General features: G+C 37.2%; 1 protein-coding gene across 1 annotated transcript in view; it reads right to left on the bottom strand.

The window, feature by feature from the left end:
* Window positions 1-17,131, bottom strand: part of LOC121853493 (zinc finger protein 628-like) — a 73,560-nt gene extending 56,429 nt beyond the window's left edge. Inside the window, exon 1 of the mRNA XM_042347642.1 lies at window positions 16,833-17,131. The gene's annotated coding sequence lies outside the window, so the exon portion shown is untranslated. The remainder of the gene's footprint in view (window positions 1-16,832) is intronic.
* Between the last annotated feature and the right edge of the window lie 2,889 nt (window positions 17,132-20,020).

The raw sequence follows: 20,020 nt of genomic DNA, 5'->3' as shown, positions 1-20,020 counted from the left end.
TGTTACATGTGGTTAGCATAATAGGGTATGTGTTGTGTTTGGGGCATGTGTTAGGGCATGTTAAAAGGCCAATGTGGTTGGGTATAAAAGCTTAGGTATGTGTTGTGTTACATGTGGTTATATGTGTTAGGTATGTGTTGTGTTACATGTGGTTAGTATAAAAGCTAAGTTATGTGTTGTGTTTAGTATGTGTTGTGTTAAGTATGTGGTTAGTATGTGTTAGGGTAAAATGTGTTAAGTATGTGGTTATTAGTATGTGCCAGGGTATGTGTTGTGTTAAGCATGTTATATGTGTTAGGTATGTGTTGTGTTAAGCATGTGGTTAGTATGTGTTAAATATGTGTTAAGTATTTCCTGTTCTATTTCCTATTTCCACAGGCAAGGATATAAGTGGGGTCATCAACTGTGGTAATTATAACCTACTCACACACCTGTCGAAGCTAATTAGACTAACACCTGTCCATGCAGAGAGCGCCTAACTGATTTTGTGTGACTAAACCATGTAAATTTGCACTCTCACTCTCTAAATGCTTTCATGTACATTACCTCTAAACTTTCTCACACGCTATGTTAAGTTTTCACAGCCAGTACTCTCACGAGATATTTCAGATATTTTCATACCTGCAGTTTATATCTCTACATGCACACACACACACACACACACATGGCCATACACACACACACAAAGACAACACACAGGTTTATTAATACGATATAATATGGTAAGATTAACCATCGATTGAGGCTGATTTGAGAGCTACACGATATTATTCCCCGCCTCCCCCACTGAGACAAAATGACGCAACTGGACCTGGAACAGTCGGCCACCTGCCCACCGAGTGGACTGTGTGGGACGAACTGACCACGTAAAAATCGATATGAGAGGTGCCTACATAGCTGTGTTCGGGTTAATGGGATGGCTTGTTGCTAATGATGTCGGCTATTAGGGTGGTCGGTTAATGGTGCTTACATTGCGTTCGGTTAATGGGATGGTCGGTTAATGATGTTCGGTTATTGGGGTATTTGTTAATGCGGTTGGTTATTGCGTTCGGTTACGGGGTGGTTGCTGGTTATTGGTGATTGGGGCGGTCGGTTATTGGGGTGGTCGGTTATCGGTGTTCGGTTATTGGGTTGTTTACATTAGAGATGAGTCGGTTATTGTGCAAAATGTTAATGAGGTACCGATTATTGGGATGTTTGAGTGTTCCGCTTAATACAGGTGTCCAGTTAATGGGGTGTCCTTTAAACGGGAATGTTTGAAGAAGGGTGCATTCGGTTAATGGGATGTTCTGATGAGAATAGATGTCCGGTTTATGGGTTAATCCAGTTTCCGGTGAGGGGGTCGTACGGTTACTGGGGTATCCTGTAAAGGTGTTGTTCATTTAAAGTTTATTTGAGGTCACAAGGAAAATATGTCCGGATATGAGGGTGTGTCCAATTTTCGGTTGTTGTGTATCTGGTTTGAAAAGTTCATTAGAGGTTGTGTGTTGTGAAATGTCCGTTTTAGAGGTTGTGTGTTGTGAAAATGTCCGGCTTAGGGAGGCTGTGTGTTGTGGCGGTCGTCCGGTTTAGGAGGTTGTGTGTTGTGAAAAATGTCCGGTTTATGGAGGAAGTGAAGGTTTGATGTCCAGTTTATGGGCGAATCGTCTGCTGCTGTCTGGTTAAGGATAATGTGAAGTGGTTATATAACGGCAATAGTCCTGCGTGATTCGAAGTGTCCCAATAATTACTGCATTCTCTCTCTCCGCTGGGTTGGACGAGAAAAATTGCCATGAGACTTGTTAAAAAAACGCCTGGTAAAAAATGTGTGTGTGTGTGTGTGTGTGTGTGTGTGTGTGTGTGTGTGTGTGTGTGTGTGTGTGTGTGTGTGTATAGTTCTCCATGCCCACAGCCATTAACACGCCCATCACAGACATGTATTGTTCCTCTCAATGCCCACACGCCTTCACTTAATATACAACAAAACAGTATTATTTATCACTCTAATCACCAGAGATGTATTGTTAAAACTTGTTAAATGTTGTAACCTCGTGATATGGGAAAACGAATTTATAAGAGACTCCACTTACATGACACATAATGATTCTAAAAACTTAAGAAGGAAGTTTATAGAAAGCTTAGGTAAGGTTAGGTTAGATTAGATTAACTTACATTAGATTAGATTAGGTTAAGTTAGTTTAGGTAAGGTTAGATTAGATTAAATTAACTTACATTAGATTAGATTAGGTTAAGTTAGTTTAGGTAAGGTTAGATTAGATTAAATTAACTTACATTAGATCAGATTAGGTTAAGTTAGCTTAGGTAAGGTTAGGTTAGATTAGATTAACTTACATTAGATTAGATTAGGTTAAGTTAGTTTAGGTAAGGTTAGGTTAGATTAAATTAACTTACATTAGATTAGATGAGGTTAAGTTAGTTTAGGTAAGGTTAGGTTAGATTAAATAACTGGAAATATGAAAACGTATCTAAATCACTCGTACTACCACACTATACCACACAAAGATGGCACCTCAGGGATTCGATCATTAAAATTCACTCCCAGGTAATTAGCCCTTCATTGAGCACTTTTCCTCCAAATTTCACGGTGTCACCTCAGGTAATATATATTTTATGGCAGAGATGCTCACCTGTGGTCACGCAAACTAATATTATTATATCTAAATTAGTCTGGGGTTTGGGTGTATCGACTCACGCCACAGTGGAGTGAGTCAGGGGTGATGAGGGCTCATGGTGGTGCTTCATGGTGGTGCTTCATGGTGGTGCTTCATGGTAGTGGTTCATGGTAGTGCTTCATGGTGGTGCTTCATGGTGGTGCTTCATGGTAGTGGTTCATGGTAGTGCTTCATGGTGGTGCTTCATGGTGGTGCTTCATGGTAGTGGTTCATGGTAGTGGTTCATGGTAGTGCTTCATGGTGGTGCTTCATGGTAGTGGTTCATGGTAGTGCTTCATGGTAGTACTTCATGGTGTGTGTTTCAGAGTGTTAGTGTGTGTTTCAGAGTGTTAGTGTGTGTTTCAGAGTGTTAGTGTGTGTTTCAGGGTGTTAGTGTGTGTTTCAGAGTGCTAGTGTGTGTTTCAGAGTGTTAGTGAGTGTTTCAGAGTGTTAGTGCGTGTTTCAGAGTGTTGAGTGTGTATTTTCAGAGTGTTATTGTGTGTTTCTGGAAGTGTTAATTATGTGTTTCAAGTGTTAGTGTGTGTTTCCAGGGTGTTAGTAAGGTGTTCAGAGTGTTGAGTGTGTGTTTCAGAGTGTTAGTGTGTGTTTCAGAGTGTTAAGTGTGTGTTTCAGGGTGTTAGTGTGTGTTTCAGAGTGTTAGTGTGTTTCAGAGTGTTAGTGAGTGTTTCAGAGTGTTAGTGTGTGTTTCAGAGTGTTAGTGAGTGTTTCAGAGTGTTAGTGTGTGTTTCAGAGTGTTAGTGAGTGTTTCAGAGTGTTAGTGTGTGTTTCAGGGTGTTAGTGTGTGTTTCAGAGTGTTAGTGTGTGTTTCAGAATGTTAGTGAGTGTTTCAGAGTGTTAGTGTGTGTTTCAGAGTGTTAGTGTGTGTTTCAGAGTGTGGTGTGGGATATTTCAAGTGTTAGTGTGTGTTTCAGGAGTGTTAGTGTGTGTTTTCAGAGTGTTGAGTGTGTTTCAGAGTGTTAGTGTGTGTTTCAAGTGTTAGTGTGTGTTTCAGGGGTGTTAGTGTGTGTTTCCAAGTGTTAGTGTGTGTTTCAGAGTGTTAGTGTGTGTTCCAGGGTGTTGGTGTGTGTTCCAGGTGCTAGTGTGTGTTTCAGAGTGTTGGTGTGTGTTTCAAGTGTTAGTGTGTGTTTCAGGGTGTTGAGTGTGTGTTTCAGGGTGTTAGTGTGTGTTTCAGAGTGCTAGTGTGTGTTTCAGAGTGTTAGTGAGTGTTTCAGAGTGTTAGTGAGTGTTTCAGAGTGTTAGTGTGTGTTTCAGAGTGTTAGTGTGTGTTTCAGAGTGCTAGTGTGTGTTTCAGAGTGTTAGTGAGTGTTTCAGAGTGTTAGTGTGTGTTTCAGAGTGTTAGTGTGTGTTTCAGAGTGTGGTGAAGTATTAGTGTGTGTTTCAGAGTGTGGTGAAGTATTAGTGTGTGTTTCAGAGTGCTAGTGTGTGTTTCAGAGTGCTAGTGTGTGTTTCAGAGTGTTAGTGAGTGTTTCAGAGTGTTAGTGTGTGTTTCAGAGTGTTAGTGTGTGTTTCAGAGTGCTAGTGTGTGTTTCAGAGTGCTAGTGAGTGTTTCAGAGTGTTAGTGAGTGTTTCAGAGTGTTAGTGTGTGTTTCAGAGTGTGGTGAAGTATTAGTGCGTGTTTCAGAGGGCTTGGCTTTTCATGAACGATACACCACTGAAATAGTTAATGATTCATCGGCCTTTAACTCACACTATACACGCAGTTACACCATAATCAGGTCATGACTTTTGGCTATGAGCAAACTACATCCACTCAGTCAATGTCAGGTCATGAGTACATTGTCAACTGTCCACATTCTCTCTCCATCCGTCCATCGTGAGGTCATGCTCCTAAGCTATCAACTCACAACGTTCACTCACTCAATTGTATTCTAATTTTCCAGCGAAATTTCACGGTTGTGTTGCAAGGTAAAATTAGTTTATTGTTTGTCTGTCTTCATGAACCCGAGACAAATTCTTCTTCAGCTCATGACATGGCGGCCAAGTCCACCATCCCATCATTATCCCAACTGAATTAGCCTTATTTTTCATGGAAATTTCGCGTTTTGTGGTGCAGATAATAAGGAAATTTATCGACTGTGAGGTGAGACGCATGCACGAACGTCAGCCCAAGTCGGGGATTTTATCAGCAAATAGATAAACTTACGTCAGGGTGGACTCAAACCTCGGTAATTTCCCGCCAATTTTCTGTGTCGGCAGGAGGGTTGGCACGCGTGGCGGGGCGGTGCTCAGCTCTCGCCAGGCGTCATTACGCTCTCACAGGCAGACGTCCACTCCCAATTTAATGTCGATTTTTGTGAGGAGGGCGAGTGGGAGTGGAGGTAGGGAGGGGGGTGGGTCCTGTGATTGCGGGATCTCCGTGATTGTGGTGATTTACGTTGATTTGCAAACACGAGAGGATGACGGGTCATTTCGTATGCAAATGAGTGTGAGAACCGCAGAGTTGACCGTCACTTGTTTCCGTGGCGCCAGGCTCCTCTCTATTGTTTATTTTTTGGTTGTTGCTGCTGTCTTTTGTTTCCGTTGATGTTGACTGTCTTTTGTTTTCCTTATTGTTGATGTTGACTGTCTTTTGTTTTCTTATTGTTGGTGTTGACTGTCTTTTGTTTTCTTATTGTTGATGTTGACTGTCTTTTGTTTTCCTTATTGTTGATGTTGACTGTTTTGTTTTCCTTATTGTTGATGTTGACTGTCTTTTGTTTTCTTATTGTTAATGTTGACTGTCTTTTGTTTTCCTTATTGTTGATGTTGACTGTCTTTTGTTTTCCTTATTGTTGATGTTGACTGTCTTTTGTTTTCCTTATTGTTGATGTTGTCTGTCTTTTGTTTTCCTTATTGTTAATGTTGACTGTCTTTTTTTCCTTGTGTTGGTGTTGACTGTCTTTTGTTTTCCTTATTGTTAATGTTGACTGTCTTTTGTTTTCCTTATTGTTGATGTTGACTGTCTTTTGTTTTCCTTATTGTTAATGTTGACTGTCTTTTGTTTTCCTTATTGTTGATGTTGACTGTCTTTTGTTTTCCTTATTGTTGGTGTTGACTGTCTTTTGTTTTCCTTATTGTTAATGTTGACTGTCTTTTGTTTTCCTTATTGTTGATGTTGACTGTCTTTTGTTTTCCTTATTGTTAATGTTGACTGTCTTTTGTTTTCCTTATTGTTAATGTTGACTGTCTTTTGTTTTCCTTATTGTTAATGTTGACTGTCTTTTGTTTTCCTTATTGTTAATGTTGACTGTCTTTTGTTTTCCTTATTGTTAATGTTGACTGTCTTTTGTTTTCCTTATTGTTAATGTTGACTGTCTTTGCTTTCCTTATTGTTACTGCTGACTGTCTTTTGTTTTCTTTATTGTTAATGTTGACTGTCTTTTGTTTTCCTTATTGTTAATGTTGACTGTCTTTAGTTTTCTTATTGTTAATGTTGACTGTCTTTTGGTTTTCCTTATTGTTAATGTTGACTGTCTTTTTGTTTTCCTTATTGTTAATGTTGACTGTCTTTTTGTTTTCCTTTATTGTTAATGTTGACTGTCTTTTGTTTTCCTTATTGTTGATGTTGACTGTCTGTTGTTTTCCTTATTGTTGATGTTGACTGTTTTGTTTTCCTTATTGTTGATGTTGACTGTCTTTTGTTTTCCTTATTGTTAATGTTGACTGTCTTTTGTTTTCCTTATTGTTAATGTTGACTGTCTTTTGTTTTCCTTATTGTTGATGTTGACTGTCTTTTGTTTTCCTTATTGTTAATGTTGACTGTCTTTTGTTTTCTTTATTGTTAATGTTGACTGTCTTTTGTTTTCTTCTTAACGTCGACTCTTATTGTTTTATTCTGACTATTATTCGTTGTTGACTCGCCTCCTCCTCCTCCTCCTCGCGTTATGACCTGGAGATCTCTTAACTCTTCATAAAAACCTATACTTTGTCTTAATAAGAGTTCCCTATCCCTTAATAACCTACACAAACCCGCTGAAATATGACATAACAAACACACACACATATAAACACTCGGGAATAATGATCATAAGTGATATAATCTTTGTTCTTTGTGATATATTGTATAGTATGTGTGTGTGTGTGTGTGTGTGTATTTTGCATCGTGGCTCCTTAACCCATACAAATTCTTTCTTCCCGACACAGACACACACACACACATACATATATATATACACACACACACGTAAACAAGATCATAAACATACATGGATTTTGTCACGTATAAATCTTAGTTATATGTTGTCTCAAGCTTCTTAAACCCCGATATAAGAACACACACACACACACACACACACACATTTCCTTCGCCCTCCATAAAAAAAGCCCTTGGGTACAGTGATGACCTTAACTAGCCTGCAGTCCATGTGAAAATGACCAAATAGCACGTCACCCAACTCCTATCGTGACGTCACATGTAAACAATTGCCTCTCGGGGAAAATTTCACATTATTTGAGTTCAATGTTTATTTTTTGTATATAAATCGAAATCTGTTAAAAAAATCTGATGGTGTTTATATTTATAGCTCGTAGTTATATAATTGTTAATCTATTTGACATTAGAAGTGTTAAAAATATGTACCTTTAGTAGAAATGTTAATCTATTTGCATATTTTATATAAATTTGTGTTCATTTGTAGATATATAAATGGAGTGTAGTGAAGAGAATATAGTTTTTATATATAAATCGATAATGTATATAGTTATGTTTAGAGTCTTAGTGGAGTGGTGATGATATTGTGTTTTGTTATAAGTCAGCCAGGTTAGGTTAGGTTAGATTAGATTATGTTAGATTAGATTAGATTAGGTTAGGTTAGATTATGTTAGATTAGATTAGGTTAGGTTAGGTTAGGTTAGGTTAGGTTAGATTAGATTAGATTAGGTTCCCCAACTTACCCATCTACCCCAGCCTCCCCATCTCACCCCAGCCTCCCTCATCTCACCCCAGCCTCCCCATCTCACCCCAGCCTCCTCATCTCACTCCAGCCTCCCCCATCTCACCCCAGCCTCCCCCATCTCACCCCAGCCTCCCCCATTCCTCCCCTCGACATATAAACAGTGGTGGTGGTGGGGAGGTTAATTACTTATAACCAACCTTAACTTGGAGCCTCTGTCCTGGCCAATGAGATCCCACTACCGTACTGTGTGGTAGGGGAGGGAGGAATGAGTGGGGAGAGAGGGTGGAATGAGTGGGGATGGGAGAGGGGGAGGAATGAGTGGGGAGGGGAGAGAAGGAGGAAGAGTGGTTGGGGGAGAGTGTAGTTGGGGAGAGAGAGGAAGAGTGGGGAGGGGGAGAGGTAGATGGGGAGAGGGAGGAATAGTGGGGAGGGAGGAGAGAGGTGAGAGAGATATAGATATGGAGGGAAGGGGGAGGAGAGAGAGGGGAGGAGAGAGAGAGAGAGAGAAAGAGGCAGACACACAGACAGATAGATAGACAGGCAAAGACAGAAAGACACAAACAGAGAGAGCAAAGAAAGAGGAGGAATGTTAGCTTAGAAGGGAAAGAAAGGGAAGAAGAGAGAGTAGGAGGAAGAAGGGAGAGGTAGAGATGGCACAGGGTATAAGGAAGGAAGGTTCAGGTGGAGGAAGGAGGGAATGGGTAGTGATGGGATGGATGCTGTGAGGGATAAAGTGGGAGGGAAAGAGGGAGGGAGGGAGGGGTGGTAACTGATCCGCCAGGGATTATCTTAATAACTTAATAATAGATATTTTGACCCTAATAGTGTAGTGATCATCCTTACCCTGAGAGAGAGAGAGAGAGAGAGAGAGAGACGGAATGAACAGACACACGGAGGGAGAGAATGCGGGAGGGAAGGAGGGAGGAAGGGAAGGGTGGAGGAAGGAGGGAGTAACGAGGGAGGCAGGAGGGGAGGGAAGAGAAAAGGAAGGAAGGAAGGAAGGAAGGTAGTCGTGGGTGCAGTATACAGGGGTGTGGAGGACCCAGTACTTAGCTGCCGTCACCACCCTAACCAACACTTAACCTCCGCCTCTCTTAACGTATACAAGCTGCTCCCTCCGTCCATCCCTTCCTCCTTCTCTCCCTCCCCTTCTTCCCTCCGCTCCCTCCCTCCCTCCCTCTTCTTCCCTCCTCTTCCACTCCTTAAGCTAACCTAATCTCTACCTCCCACAGTATACAGAAGCTAATTTCTCTCTTCCTTTCTTTCTTTCTTCCTTCCTTCCTTCCTTCCTTCCTTCCTTCCTTCCTTCCCCTCCTTTTCTTCCCTCCACTCCACTCCTCCACTTCTCTAATGTACACAAGCTACTCCCTCCATCCCTCCCTTCACTCCCTCCACACCTTCCCCTCCCCCCTCCTCCTCCCGCTCCACTCCCCTCCACTCCTCCCGCTCCACTCCCCTCCACTCCTCCCGCTAATCTCAGTTCTGTGCCCTCTGCGGTCTCCTGTCTACGTTCAGGTGTGTTCAGTTTGTAAGGCCGCGTTCAGTTGTGGTTCGTCAGTTTGCGTTCAGAATGTTGTACTTGGGTGACGCTCAGTATAGATTCCTTGGGCAGCGTTCAGTAAATTCCCCTAATCCGCGTTCAGTTTACAGTAGGTTCCCCTGCGCCGCGTTCAGTTTAGACCATTGATTCAGGAACGCCAATAACCACACTAATTCTCATATAGTTCTCAAGGATAATAATTACTGTATTTCAGGTGTGGTAAATTCCGCTGTTCCAACTGGTATAATTTCACACATTCATAATTTCTCACATTCACCTGGTATAATTTCCTCAACTTCCCGGGTAATAAAGGCGTTAAAAATGACTCATAGAAATTAGTTAGTTATAGAAATATTGCAAAGTCTTATAGCGATATGGTAGTGGGACTCTGACACTATATAAATTAAATAATAGGGGTAAATACATTAATAAACATCTATATAAACTCAGACAAGGTTTATATAATGTGTATATATAAACAAGGCAACTGGTCCACTATGTTAGTTGCCGACTCGTAAATAATAACAGATGTTGTCTTGGTCGATGTATATATATATATATATAAATTCTGTAAATATTGTAAGTGTTTATGTCTTATTAACATCGCGTTATTATGGTCAGTATTTGATTTAAGTAACAGTAACGAGTAACAGTAACAATTAATAATAAGTAACACTATTAAGTAATACGTATGTCAAACCCACTTCATTATTATTATTATTATTATTATTATTTGTAGTAGTAGTAGTAGAAATAATAGTATCGTTGTCATTATCATCATTATCATCATTATTGTTATTGAAGTATTATGTCAACTTTTTAATAAGCTTTCCTTCTTGTGGTTAATAATTTTCTAAACGGACATAAACTTTATCTAGCAAACTTTTATATACTTTTATGGTTAATACTCTATTATAACACAAACTCTATATTTTGGTTAATAATATTAGCCTATTTTGTGATTATTAATTTAGTCACATTACTAGCTAGATATTGCAGTTAATAGTATATTTTGCGGTTACAGCTAATTTTGCCATTACAACATTGATTTTGCGGTTGATGTTATGCGGTTATTATTGTTACTAGGAGAACATTAATTTAGCGGTTATTAAGAACACACTGATTTATTTCATCATAGAACCAAACCCACTCCAACTCAACCTAACCTATAGACTGCCGCAGCTGGTCCTCCCTGACGCGGGTAGCCAGAGTCGCTGCGTGTTGGTGATATCTCAGTCGGGGAAGATTTTTTGATTCTTTCCTAGACCACGTGGCACCCTTGTGATATGTGGATGAGATAGGCACAGACACTCACAGACAGATAGACAGACAGACATCCGGGGGGACTCGGGTCTGCCTGTTCCCCAAAATAACCCGAGGAGAACAACGAGACTAAGGTCGTACCAGAGAAGAACAACGAGACTGAGGTCGTACCCGAGGAGAACAACGAGACTGAGGTCGTACCCGAGGAGAACAACGAGACTGAGGTCGTACCCGAGGAGAACAACGAGACTGAGGTCGTACCCGAGGAGAACAACGAGACTGAGGTCGTACCCGAGGAGAACAACGAGACTGAGGTCGTACCCGAGGAGAACAACGAGACTGAGGTCGTACCCGAGGAGAACAACGAGACTACCTCTTATCACTGGATATTGTCACGTATACTGTATAAAGCTAATGATTTACACCTCACACTTCTATTGTATACTTCTCAGAGCACGAGGTCAAATACTATAAGCCCTTGAGGTATTTTCTTCTGGTTAACGACAGACGATTTTATTCAGCTGGGAGAACCTCTGCCCTCGGATGGGTTACGTTGATTCAGCAGTTATTAGAATACTCTGCGGTTATCCTAGCTTGTGGGTAATACTCGACTCCGCGGTTAATACTCGACTCAGCGGTTAATACTCGACTCAGCGGTTAATACTCGACTCCGCGGTTAATACTCGACTCAGCGGTTAATACTCGACTCCGCGGTTAATACTCGACTCAGCGGTTAATACTCGACTCCCGCGGTTAATACTCGACCAAGCAGAACCGCACCAGATAAGGGTCAACACAATTACTCTTAAGTGCGTTGGTGTTTATGATGGAGGTTAACACAAGGGTAAAACAGTTATTGATTACGCATATGTCACCCCTTTCTCCCCTCTCCCCTCCCCACTCCCCTCCCCTCCCCACTCCCCTCTTGTTGGTTATCGTAGGGGAAAATAATCGATCTCTCTTGTGGTCAGGTTAGGTATCGTAGGTTCCCGGAGATGTCAACCGTTCGTATGGCTATCGTGGTTAATGTGGGGGTTGGTCGTTGTTGTGTTGTTATCGTAGTTATTTGTGTTGTGGTTATCGATGGGGGAGATATCAATCCATATTGTGGTTATCGTACTTTATTTGCCAGAGATAATGATTGTTTTATTTTGGCTATCGTAGTTTAAGAGGTGCTCGTATATAGTGAGATATATTGATTGTTATTTTATGAGTTATCGTAGTTATCGAGATAACACAATAAGCCGCCCTTATCGTATTTACAAAGATGATAATGACGAACGGTAATCGCTATGGGCTTATCGTATTTAATTAAAGAGATGTGGTATTGATATCGGTTATCGTATTTATCCGTGACGATACCGATAGCGTGATATTTTCTCAGGGATTATCGACCGCTATCATAATTATATCGTGTATATTGATCGATTTACATTAGTTATCATGTTTGGTTTTCTCTTGACCGCGTCGTTATCGTATTTATGATATATTAGTTATCATACTGTGACACTATGTTATCTCCAAGTTATCATGTTATCTTGGCTATCATACCGAGAATAATATTAAAACCCATAATTATTATCATATTTTGTTGATATCATAACTACACTCTTATCTAGTTATCATATTCAAGGGTTATATTGTCCAAGTTATATTTGTTATCGTATTCTATAAGAAATATCCATTACAGGTCGTGGAGAGGTGGCGGAGTGGTTAGTGGTCACGATTCACTTTACTCTTGTACACTGGTTCGAGCATCATGGCTGTGAAGTGTTGTTAAGGTTAGTTAATTTATGTTATATTAGGGTTAAATAGAGTGTCTGTTTAGTGTTAATGTTTAGGTAATAAATGGGGCGGTTAATAATAATAATAATAATAATAATAATGTCTTTGTTATGGTTTCAAGAATATATTTTTTATCAGTGTTCTTGTTAAATATTTTCTTTGTTGTGTGTTTGCTTTTTTGTATTCATTTTGTTTACTGTTTGTTTGTTCCTTGTTTATTCTATATTTCCTTTATTTCTGTTTACATTTCGTTAACAAAGACGATAATAAAATAAAATAAAGATTATAATAAAAATGTGGATAAAATTAATAAGAAAATAATCAGGAATTTAATCAAGTTTTTGTCATTAAAATAATAAAAATACTAACCTAACCTAACCTAACTTAATAAATTTTTAAACAATAATAATTTGATAAAAAAATAGGCAAAGTTTTAAGTAATTTTTTAAAGATAATGGAAGATTTTAATAAAGTTTTAAAACCATGGAAATAAGATAAAGACGTATTTTTTTCACACAATGTTTATAAAATTTCGGTCAAATTTAGTCAATAATATAATAAAATAGTAAAATTCTAGCCAATAAAAAGATGATATAGATTTTAATAAAGTTCTTGGGTATAAAAAATTAAGAATATATTTCAGTGTCAATAAAAAAATAATTCGATATATATTTAAAAGTTTAGTTAAAATAGCATCAATAGAGCAATAGTTTATGGATATATTTCTCAGTAAGAGGCAGCTATTAACATTCATACGGACATATTTCTCAATAAAGTGAGATATTAAACGAAGAATCGGTGGATATATTTCGCGATAAAGTCTAGTAAGTTATATATAACAGAGGTTTAAATAGGAATATATTTCGCATTAAGATCTATTAGAATTATCAAGTATTAATAATAGTAATAATATTTTTCAGGAATATATTTCACGTTATAGATTAAGAATTTTTTTAATAAAGAAGTAAGGGTATATTTCGTAGTACCATATAATAATAATAATAAAAGCATAAATTTCTTAGTGAAAAAATAGATTACAGTATTATTAATTACCGAGGTCGTGATATATTTCTCAATAAAACAACAAATTAACCAAAAAAATATATAAATAACTGGGATATATTTCACAGTAAATAGATAAAATATAATAAAATAAATAAAGAAATAAACTGGATATATTTTACCGAATCCGTCACACTAGCGGTGGTCGGGAGTCGGGTGAGAGCGGTGGTCGGGTGTCGGATGAGAGCGGTGGTCGGGTGGATGAGAGAGATAGAGACGAACTGTGTAATTAGGGGCAGAGATGATGATAATGAAAGTAAGAAAGTGGTAATTAATGGTGAGGATTGCAGTTGTAATAATGAGCGATAATAATAATAATAATAATAATAATAATAATAATAATAATAGTAATAATAATAATAATAATAATGATAATAATAATAATAGTAATAATAATAATAATAATAATAATGATAATAATAATAATAATAATAATAATAATAATAATAATAATAAAAACACAATTATTCTCTCCTTCAATTTATAAGACTTAACTCACTTATCACCACACTTAAGAATTACACTTAACAGACGCACTTAACACTTAAAACCCAGGGATAAGTGTGCGCTGACAGCTGTTCACCGCTAAGTCAAACCTATACGGTATAAACATCATACAGCGACTACCTAACACAACGTATAGCCAATAATTATTAAGACATACAACTAATACTGTGTTGGCTGTGTATAGAGATTAGTAGTAGTAGTAGTATTAGTAGTATTAGTAGTAGTAGTAGTAGTAGTAGTAGTAGTTCTGTTATTATTATTATTATTATTATTGTATTGAATTTTTCCTTAATTTTAATTATATAAGTACATTTTAGTTATCTATATTAATAAGTAATGTATATATATAAACACATATACACATAATAATATATAAACTGAAGCTCTTATGTATATCTTTCACAATACACGAATATATGATAGAAGTATGTTAACCAAACTATCTTAAATATACTACAATAACAACAGTATACCCGGAGTATATTCACAGCGTCACATATGGTATATCTCTTATTGATGTTATATCGTTAATTTAGTGATGGAGATTGGCGATATGTGAGGTATATCTGGCGGCGGGCGATATGTATATAACCTGGAGTATTAACATGAATATACCTGGAGTAAATATTGAGGGGCTCCGGCGTTGAGATTATCGATTATTTACTAGATTATTTGATTATTGTTCTCATTTAATAGAATAATTTGCGATTTTTTTTAGAATTATTGGGGAAATTTTTTGCGTATAGTGATTGATTAAGCGATAAATTGTACATATAATTGTTAAGAAAAGCGATAATTTATTCATATAATTGTTTAGTAATAATTATATAACGTAATTATTTAAGCAAAGGTTTAAACAAGATAATAAATTCACGTGTAATAAAATTCTTAGTGGGTTTCTTTTGCATATAATTACACACGACAAGAATAATCATAGAATAATTATATACTTAACCTATAATCTATACTATAATCTTATTTGCATATATTTAAAAGTGGTTATATATCATGTGAAGAAATTTGCATCTAAAGGATTAAGTTTGTAGGCCTATAGAATATTCAATTTATTGGGCTTATATTTTGGTGATATTAGCATATATATTTGACCTATATTTTTTGGGTTAGGTTAGGTTAGCGTATAATATAGCAATATATTTTTGGGGAGATATTATAAAAGGGTTACGATTATAAGGTAGTGATATAAACTATAGGCCATATTATAATTTATATTATTGCGGTGATTATGGGGAAAGGGGAGGAGTTAAGGGGAAAGGGGAGGAGTTAAGGGGAAAAGGGGAGGAGTTAAGGGGAAAGGGGAGGAGTTAAGGGGAAAGGGGAGGAGTTAAGGGGAAAAGACGAGTTAAGGGGTGAGGGGAGGAGTTAAGGGGAAAAGGGGAGGGATAAAGGAGGGACGGGAAATTTTAAGGGGGAAGTCTTAAGGGGTAAATGAGAAGAGTTAATAGTTAAGGGGAACTATTAAGGGGGATTAATAGTTTTAAGGGGTGTCAGGAGTTAATGTCAACACTCAGGATCGACGATAGTGTTCAGATCAATTCGAATTATTTGCATATTATTAAAGAGTTGTCGGTGGGGGGGGGGAGGAACCCTTTAACAGGAGGGGGAGGAGAAAGGGATTAAGGAAACTAATTGTCATTGGTGATTAGAACGTCTGGTGGTAAAATAATTAGCCAATCAGATTTAAAGTGATTTGGCCAGTTTTAAATTCTATCCCGGGGCAGTGAAGGGTCAGTCAGTGTGCGGCAGCTTTAGTGGTATGTTGTTTTGAGCGTTTAAAATGGGATATATCTTCCTATCCTGAGTATATTCGTGGATATATCGTGAGAATATACTAACAAATAGCAGGTATATCGTCCACATTATCCGGAGCATATTCGTGGTTATATCGTGAGAATATACTAACTGTTGGTATATCGTCCACATTATCCGGAGCATATTCGTGGTTATATCGTGAGAATATACTAACTGTTGGTATATCGTCCACATTATCCGGAGCATATTCGTGGTTATATCGTGAGAATATACTAACTGTTGGTATATCGTCCACATTATCCGGAGCATATTCGTGGTTATATCGTGAGAAAATACTAACTGTTGGTATATCGTCCACATTATCTGGAGCATATTCGTGGTTATAGCGTGAGAATATACTAACTGTTGGTATACCGTCCACATTATCCGGAGCATATTCGTGGTTATATCGTGAGAATATACTAACTGTTGGTATATCGTCCACATTATCCGGAGCATATTCGTGGATATACCCAAGGTACATAAATTAACCTAAACTGGTATAACTTCAAGACTTAGGAATATACATTAAAAATATACTAACTACCCAAATTATATCCATGTTTATACGATGCGAATATACTAAACATACCTCCCCGTATATAAAGTTTTAATTACAGTTAAAAGTATATTCAAATTATTAACACCAGAATGATGTTATACTTTGAGTCTGTCGGTGAAGATCATAACAAACTATTAAAACTTTGGGTGTTAATGGGAAAATATTATAATTTGATATGAGGAAAGTTTACGGTGTTATTTTTTTTAGGTGATTTCATTTTATTTTTTTATTAAAGGGGTTAGGTTAGGTTAGGTTAATTTAGGTTAATTTTACGTTAGGTTTGGTTAGGTTAATTTAGGTTAGGTTTGGTTAGGTTAGGTTACTTTTACGTTAGGTTTGGTTAGGTTGATCTTAGGTTAGGTTTGGTTAGGTTAGGTTAGGTTAATTTAGGTTAGGTTAGGTTAATTTTAGGTTAGGTTAGGTTAGGTTATTTTAGGCTAGGTTAGATTAATTTAGGTTAGGCTAGGTTAATTTACGTTAGGTATAATTAGGTTAATTTGGGTTAGGTTAAGTTAGTAACAGAATAATATAACTGTGGTCTTAAGGCGAATAAAACATATAGGTATTAGTTAACGATATTTACGGGGATGGAGAGCAGTAGTTTGGTCCGACGCAACACCTCACAACACACCAACGCAACACAATTACACAAAACAACTATCACAAGGTTGTAGATATGTTGTAAAATAGTTGTTAATGAGTTACTTATATATTATGATGTTATTTTGGAGTTTGAGGGAAGTAGCATGTGTACTTACCGTCACTGCCGCACGTTGGGTGGCTGTGGCACTGGTCATCAACACGTACACGTGGTCTTCGCTAGGGCACTGTACACACACACACACACACACACATATATAAATGTACACCCCTTGTCTTTATCGGTCACTGTGTCGTTTGTGTGTGTGTGCGTAATCTAAAACGGCGGGCGCGTGTAGGTGTATGTGTGTGTGTGTGTGTTTGTGTGTGTGGTGGTGGCAAGGTCTGTGTGCACGTCAGTCTAGCGGCGGCACGCACACACGGTAACACACACTGAGGCTCGCGCTGCCCAGCCACGATCCTGTCAACACTGAGCTCTACAATCAGAGTCCATTTATTTATCTAAAATACCCAACACACACACACACACACACCTCAGGTCTGCGCTCAGCCACCCTCCGACATTTTGCACATACCGGCCCCGCCCACCATCACTCGCTGGCCAATCAACGCGCCGACTGAGGGGAGGCCTGGAATTTAATAGCGGGCGGACCAATGAGCGCAGTTGGCCCCGCCCATTGGCTGTGACAGTAGCGAGTAGTGGGCGAGGAGGAGGACAGTCGCGGTGATGCTGTGGGAGGGGAATGTGCTCATAGGCCCAGCTCCCGCCACCATGATTTATCGATATCAACACAGACCATCATGTTATCTTATCTGAGGGGCCATGAACCCTCACAACGCTACAGCACAACATGATAACACAATAATACATCACAACAACACAATAATACATCACAACACAATGATACATCGCAACACAATGATACAAAATCACAACTCAATAATACAACATCATAACACAATGATACAACAGCAATACAACATAATACAACACAACATGATAATACAACAACACAACATGATAATACAACACAACAGTACAACATGATAATACAACAACACAACATGATAATACAACAACACACCATGATAATACAACAACACAACATGATAATACAACACAACATGATAATACAACAATACAACATGATAACACAACAATACAACAACACAACATGATAATACAACAACACAACATGATAATACAACAACACAACATGATAATACAACAACACAACATGATAATACAACAACACAACATGATAATACAACAACACAACATGATAACACAACAACACAACATGATAACACAACAACACAACATGATAATACAACAACACAACATGATAATACAACAACACAACATGATAATACAACAACACAACATGATAATACAACACAACAACACAACATGATAATACAACAACACAACATGATAATACAACAACACAACGATAATAACAACATGATAATACAACAACACAACAACGATAACACAACACAACATGATAACACAACAATACAACATGATAATTCAACAACACAACATGATAATACAACAACACAACATGATAATACAACAACACAACATGATAATACAACAATACAACATGATAATACAACAACACAACATGATAATACAACAACACAACATGATAACACAACAATACAACATGATAATACAACAATACAACATGATAATACAACACAACAACACAACATGATAATACAACAACACAACAATACAACATGATAATACAACAACACAACAATACAACATGATAATACAACAACACAACATGATAATACAACAACACAACATGATAACACAACAATACAACATGATAATACAACAACACAACAATACAACATGATAATACAACAACACAACATGATAATACAACAACACAACATGATAACACAACAATACAACATGATAATACAACAATACAACATGATAATACAACACAACAATACAACATGATAATACAACAACACAACATGATAACACAACAATACAACATGATAATACAACAATACAACATGATAATACAACACAACAACACAACATGATAATACAACACAACACAACATGATAATACCACAACACAACAACACAACATGATAATACAACACAACATGATAATACCCAACAACACAACATGATAATACAACAACACAACATGATAATACAACACAACATGATAATACAACAACACAACATGATAACACAACACAACATGATAACACAACAATACAACATGATAATTCAACAACACAACATGATAATACAACAACACAACATGATAATACAACAACACAACATGATAATACAACAACACAACATGATAATACAACAACACAACATGATAATACAACAACACAACATGATAATACAACAACACAACAATACAACAACACAACATGATAATACAACAACACAACAATACAACATGATAATACAACAACACAACAATACAACATGATAATACAACAACACAACATGATATTACAACAACACAACATGATAATACAACACAACAACACAACATGATAATACAACAACACAACATGATAATACAACAACACAACATGATAATACAACAACACAACATGATAATACAACAACACAACATGATAATACAACAATACAACATGATAATACAACAACACAACATGATAATACAACAACACAACATGATAATACAACAACACAACATGATAAAACAACAACACAACATGATAATACAACAACACAACATGATAATACAACAACACAACATGATAATACAACAACACAACATGATAATACAACACAACAACACAACATGATAATACAACAACACAACAACACAACATGATAATACAACAACAACAACATGATAATACAACAACACAACATGATAATACAACAACCCACACAACATGATAATACAACAACACAACATGATAATGCAACAACACAACATGATAATACAACAACACAACATGATAATACAACAACTGACATAATACAACAACACAACATGATAATACAACACAACATGATAATACAACAACACAACATGATAATACAACAACACAACATGATAATACAACAACACAACATGATAATACAACAACACAACATGATAATACAACAACACAACAATACAACAACACAACAACACAACACAATAATACAACATCACAACACAATACTTACGAAACACCACCCTACACCACCACCACACTCTACCTCTATCAGAAAGCAATTCTCGTTTTAATTCCAGCTCGTGAAGTTAGTCTCTCTCTCTCTCTCTCTCTCTCTCTCTCTCTCTCTCTCTCTCTCTCTCTCTCTCTCTCT

This window comes from Homarus americanus, unplaced genomic scaffold, assembly GCF_018991925.1.
Source record: "Homarus americanus isolate GMGI-L3 unplaced genomic scaffold, GMGI_Hamer_2.0 scaffold4896, whole genome shotgun sequence".
NCBI lineage: Eukaryota > Metazoa > Arthropoda > Malacostraca > Decapoda > Nephropidae > Homarus > Homarus americanus.
This window is presented reverse-complemented; position numbering and strand designations above follow the sequence as displayed.